Source organism: Phyllostomus hastatus, unplaced genomic scaffold, assembly GCF_019186645.2.
Source record: "Phyllostomus hastatus isolate PE091 unplaced genomic scaffold, TTU_PhHast_1.1 phas_contig_348, whole genome shotgun sequence".
Classification (NCBI taxonomy): Eukaryota; Metazoa; Chordata; class Mammalia; order Chiroptera; family Phyllostomidae; genus Phyllostomus; species Phyllostomus hastatus.
The window spans coordinates 1,476,211-1,482,440 of record NW_025333860.1 but is presented as its reverse complement, the minus strand read 5'-3'; positions in this window follow the sequence as shown (position 1 = coordinate 1,482,440).

Genomic DNA, 6,230 nt, shown 5'->3' with positions numbered 1-6,230 from the left:
GCAGCAAAAGCCACTTCCCACTGTTTATTTTCAAATATCTTGGTCTAAAACTTTTTATAAAAGTAATACATGTTCAGAGTTTACCAACAATTATAAACAAGAAATTAACAATAATCCTCAACCACCACCATGTACAGATAAGAACTGTTAACACCATGTTTCTTGTGCTGTTTCTCTCCCCAAATAACCTTTGGTGAGCATTCTCTCCCAGCATTAAATACAGGCTGAAAGCATCAAGACTTCCAGGCCACGCTCCAGGTCCTCTGAGTCTGACTGCCTTTCTCAGGCTCGGGTGTTGGAGAGACTCGGCCTCCAGCCCAGGCTCTCTCTCCTCCTGTTCCACTCTGCCCAGGTAAGTCCTGCCAGTCTTAGGGTTTTAAGGACCACTGGCTCCCCAAATTGTATCTGTTTTCACTGAACCTCAAACTTGTATATTTACAGCCTTCTCCACATCTCTGCTGGGTGTTTCATGGACTGCCCCACCAAGCGAAACGGGTCTGAGATCAAACTCCCGACTGTCTCTAGCCTGTCTTCCTGCAGCCTCCCCTGTATCAGTACACGGCAACTCTACCCTTTCCGTTTCCTGGGCCCAGAATCTTGGAGTCAGGCTTGACTCCTCTCTCTCTCACACATCGCTCATTTGGTCTGTCAGCAAGTTCTGACGGTTCTGTCTCCCATTCCTGCCTGTCCAGAATCCGCCTGTTCCTCGTCACCTCTACAGCTACCATGCTGCCGAGCAGCCTTCACCTCTCACCCAGACTGTTGCCCCTGGCCCCCACCTGCGTCCCCACACCCACGCTTGCCCTTTGACACTCCGTTCTCCACACAGCAGCCAGAGTGAGCAGGGGAATTTGATTTCGTCAGTCCTCTGCTCAAAACCTTCTACTGGCTCCCCTAAAGCCAAAGCCAAAGTTCTCACAGCGCTCAGTGACTCGGCCCTCAGCTCCCCTTCCTGCCCCGGGCTCAGTCTATTCCAGGTCCCTGGCTCTTTCTTTCCTCCAGGGCCAGGCACGCTCCTGCTCTGGGACCTCTGCAGGACGCTGAGAAGTGCTTCCCTAGACATCTCTGCAGTTTGCACGCTCACCTCCGCCATCCCATTTTAAAATTGCAGCATCCTGGGCTTGCTTTCCCTCTCTGGAGCATGCCCAGCCTTTCCCCTTTCCCTCTTCTTCCTCTCAGGTGTGTATAGCCTTTGCCTTCCTCTCTCCTCAGCTCCAGGGGCCCTTCTTTTGCTTCTGTGACTTGTTTCCTGTGCAGCCCAGCTGACTCACTTTTCCTACCTCTGTAACTTTCTAAATAACTTTCTCTTACACTTTGAAAAAAGTAAAAATATATAAATTTGTAACATCCTTCACATTCCCTCTCCCCCTTATGCTTTTTCTTTCATAGCACACATCACCACCTGATGCTCTGTATGTTGAATTTTTTGTATTATTTGTTTGTCACCAAACCTTCTCTACTGGAACTGCCCCATCCTAGTCTTCCCTCACTCGGGTTGAAGCACTAGCCCTTTCAGTAGCCCTCCCCCTACCCTGTCTATTCTCAACTTAGCTGCCAGAGAGACGTTTTTAAATGTCAGATCGTGTCACTGATCCGCCCCCACCCCCAGTGGCTCCTCACCTCTCAGAATAACAGCTGTGGTCCTCCCCGTGGCCCTCAGAGCCCTCCAATTTCATCCCCCTAACCCCTTGTCACTCAGCATCACTTTTCTTGTTTCTTGAAGCCTCCACCTGAGGGCCTTCAGACTTGCTCTCCACCCCCTCACCCCCCACATCTACATGGCTGGCATCCTTCCTCCTGTGAGGTCTTTCTCAAATATCTTAGTAAGGCCTTTTCTGGCCCTCCTGTTTTAAATTGCAATCCATTCCACTCCTCACTACCACTTTCCCCTGCATTACTTTTCTCCATTGCACTTCTCCCCATCTAACATACTAAGCATTTGAACAATGCATTTGTTTATTGTGCCTCCCCTCCCTTAACCAGAATACAAACTCCATTGGCCTGGTTGTTCAAGCCATAAACATACAAAGTCGCCCGATTCCTCTTTTTTCTCCTCCAATATTAGATTCATCAGCAAGTCTTCTCAGCTCTACCTCTAAAATGTATCTGTCATTTTCTCCATTTACACCGTCACTGTGCCCTCTCCCTAGAGAACTGCCATATCCTCCTGGTGAGTGTCTGCTGCTCCTGAACAGTCTGGTTTCTGCATGGCCAGTGAGCTTGCTAAACTCTAAATTGAACCCTTGGGCTCTCCTACATAAAACCTTCCAGTGTTTCCCCTTGGCCCTTGGAACAGTGCAAAGTCCTGCTCTGACCCACCAGCCCTGCAGACCTCTCTACCTTCATCTCCACCATGTGCAGGGCTCTTCCACCTCAGCGCAGGCTTCTGCTTCTCAGCTTCGCCACCTTCTACCTAAAACTTAGCCCCTGCTCTTCCTTCTGGATGAACACTCTTCCCCCAAGTGGTATGGCAGGGGGTTGTGGGGGGGTGGGGGGGACCCACCTGTTATCAGGGCTCAGCTCAAACGTCATTTCCTCAGGGAGCTCCTCCCTGACCATCTATCTGAAGCCTTTTCCCACCTCCTAGTCTCTTTAGCAATCACTGTTTTATTTTGTGTCCTACCTAGCACTTATCATTGAACATTAGTGTGTTTGTTTATTTATTAAATTCTCTTTTCTCTAAAATGGGACTTCCACAGGTGCTAAGACCGTACCTGGCTTGTTCACACACTGTCCCAGGACCTAGCACAGGGTCTACCACAGAGCTTCACAAAAAATGTCTGCTACTTACAAATTTAAAGGCGATGATTTGCAAGATGTGGCATGTTTAAGATGGTTGATATGTTTTATTAAATTGATTCCCGGAAAGATTGAGCAGTAACACAACAGTGTCTCTTTTCATTGAACACCTGGGAGAAAATGTGAGACTTGAAGATTTCTAACAACTTTGTAACTTGCTTCACAGTTGTTCACTTTGCCCTGATCCCCTGTATTTATTAGAGGCCCAATGTGCTTGAATCCTCAAAAAACAAACAAACAAACAACATGGAGGCAATGCAATCCTCCAAACAGTTAGAAGAAACAAATACATGTTGAGTTCCTACTATGAGTTAAGGTCAAATCAGGTGCTTTATGGGGTATCACCTCCTTTATTTCTCTAGATGTGGGCATTAGAATCTCTGTTGTCCCAGCTTAACCTCTTCTGGTCTCAGGCCTCTAGATCCTTTCATGCTAGAATATAAGCCCTGTGAGGGCAGGGACCTTCTCTCTCTTTCCATTCTTTTTTTTTTTTTAAGATTTATTTATTTTTAGAGAGAGGGGAAGGGAAGGAGAGAGGAAGGGAAACATCAATATGCAAGAGATACGCAGATCAGTTGCCTCTAGCACACCCCCACCTGGGGACCCGACCAACATCCCAGGCATGTGCCCTGACCGGGAATCAAACCAGCGACCTTTTGGTTCACAGGCCAGCACTCAGTCCACTGAACCACACCAGCCAGGGCAGGGACCTTCTCTCTCTTACTCATGGCTGATTCACAGTCCATGACACATAGTAGGTGCTCAATAAATATCTATAGCATGAAAGATGGACTAAATCAGAGGGTGATGGGGAGTCTGGAAGCTGGGAGGAGCAATGGAGGATTGTGTTTCGGAGCGTTTGTAGGAATAATGCATGCTGGATGACAAGAGCAAGTCTGTGAAAGAGGGAGATCCATGGGCAACCCAGGGGGCCCAGTAATGACCATCCAAGCAGAGCTCCTACTGGAATTATATCTCAGAAAACTTACTAGTAAAACCTATTTTATACCATTTATATTTATTTATATGATGATTTCCTTCATATATACAAAGTGTGTGTGTGTGTGTGTGTGTGTGTGTGTGTGTGTGTTTGTTGTTGTTGTTTTAAAAAAGAAGGTGTTCTTAGTCTTGGTTTCAAGAAATCCACTAGAGTTGCCCTCGTAGTTGGTGTCTCTGGGCAGTGATGAGTCAGTCACTTGCTTTGAGTCCTGGTAACCTGTTTTGGTTCTTCTGGGATACCTGGTATACAAAGTTAATCCCTAAGGAGAAGGTGGGTTCTTTGCCCAGCATTTCCTGAGTATAAAGAACCAATATATTCTCTTTGTTTCTTTCTGCCTCAAGATTTAAAATTGGAAAGATTAGTGTGGACTATGGTAGCTTCAGCTGAAGCTCAACAGCAGGGCAGGGGACCATCCTAGGCTTGGAAAACTGGGCTGGACATGAGAGTCCCTGAACCTCATGTCAGTGGGTTTGGAAGGTAGCTATGCTCACCACAATACCACCAACGCCGCACTATGTCGGTGGGTTTGATTTGGCAAAGCCTGTGGCTAATGCTGGAAGCTCCTGCAGCCTCTTTACTCAGGGAAAAAAGTCTGGATCTGGGGGTGGAATTCTGAGAGCTCAGGTACCAACCCCTGCAGATGGTTTTCCAAGAGGACACCGAGTGGTGGAAAAAGTACGGCGACCCCGAGAGCAGTACTTTCCCCAACAAGCACAGAAGCCACAAGGCCTGCACTGTTGGTCAGGTTTCTTGGAAAATTCTGGGAGAGTTAAAAACACCAAAAGGAAGATTTTTATCTTCCTGATAAAAAACAAGTAAGGCAAAACTAAATCACAAATTTATAAACAAAATTTTAGGGGTGCTGGGTGGTGGGGGGCAAAGGGGGAAAATTGGGACAACTGCCATAGCATAAACAATAACGTATTTTTTCAAATTTATAAAATATGACTTATGTTTCTCAGATTTATGGATCAGACTATATAGTGACCGCATTTTATTTAAATAAAGTTAATGTTTAAAATAATGGCTGGCTTCAGCTGTTCTAAGGTCCACTCCAGAAAGGGATTTTTGTACACAGTTGGGCCAGAATTGTTTTGGAGACTCTGACTGGCTGGTAGATGGCTAATGGGCCCATTTCTTCACCCACTTACCAACATTTAATGGGGTATGTCGAGCACTGGGCAAGTGCTGGAACAAAGGGCAAGCCTAGTTCCTGCCCTATGGAATTTACTCTGAGAAATAGTAAAAGAATAAATGCATAAGACAAAAGAGAATAGACAGCTCTGCAGTTTACAGTGAAGGCATGTGACCTAGCCTGGTGTTGGTGGTTAGGAAAGCTTTACCTAAATAGATGATCCTGGAGGATACTCAAGAGAGGGAATTGAGATCACTCCAGGCAAAAGGAACAGCCTGTGCAAAGATCCTGTGGTGGGAGGGAGTCTAGAAAGAGTAAACAAGACAACAGTCATATGCCATGCAATGATGTGTGGTCAGTGAAGGGTCATATATGTGACAGCGGTCCTGTAATATTATAATGGAGCTGAACTTCCTGTAAGAAACAGAAGGACATACAGTACAGAAGAAATGTCTTGTTTTCTGATGTAGGAATATTTGTGGCATTTGGCAATAGATTTCCTCTCCCTCACAGCACCTCAATTTTGACTGAGCACATTACATGCCATTCCATCAGCCACTGACCTGTTTCAGCACTGAGGAGCCTGTCCCTGCAGTGCTACACATTCAGAGGGCACTGCAGCCCCCCAGAGCCAGCTTGACGGTCTAGAGCACATTGCTGTGGAGTCTTCATTGAGGATCTCAGGTCCTGTACAAGACACAGGTCCACGGGAGCTACCCTAACAAGTGTTAATATCACTGCCACTTTAGTGAAGGTCTTCTGTGCTAGTGTGAAGCCAGCCTGTCCCAGTACTTTGGAAATATCTTTAGGTTGTAATGATGTAAAGAATAAATAAATTTTATTTCTTCCTCAGTACAATGCCAGAAAGAACTTTATGCCAGATAGGGTCAATGGAACTAAAAACATATTTCCAGAGTGAAAATATTGAATCCCCAGGCCCTGGCCAAGTGCCTGAGTTAGTTGGAGCACCCTCCCATACACCAAAGAGTTGCAGGTTCAATCCCCAGTCAGGGTACATGCCTAGGTTGTGAGTTTGATCCCCAGCGGGCACATACAGGAGGTAACTGATCAATGTTTCTCTCTCACATCAATGTTTCTTTCTCTCTCTCTCTGTCTCTCTCTCTCTCCCTTTTTCTTTCTCTAAAATCAACAAACGTATCTATGAGTGAGGGTTAAAAAACAATGAATCCTTGGTTCTATACTATCTTCATGTTAAATCTCCTCTTTTTAAAAAAATAATAAATGCCACACAAATTTTTTAAAAACCACAAATTCCTTAATCTGACCACTGTGCCA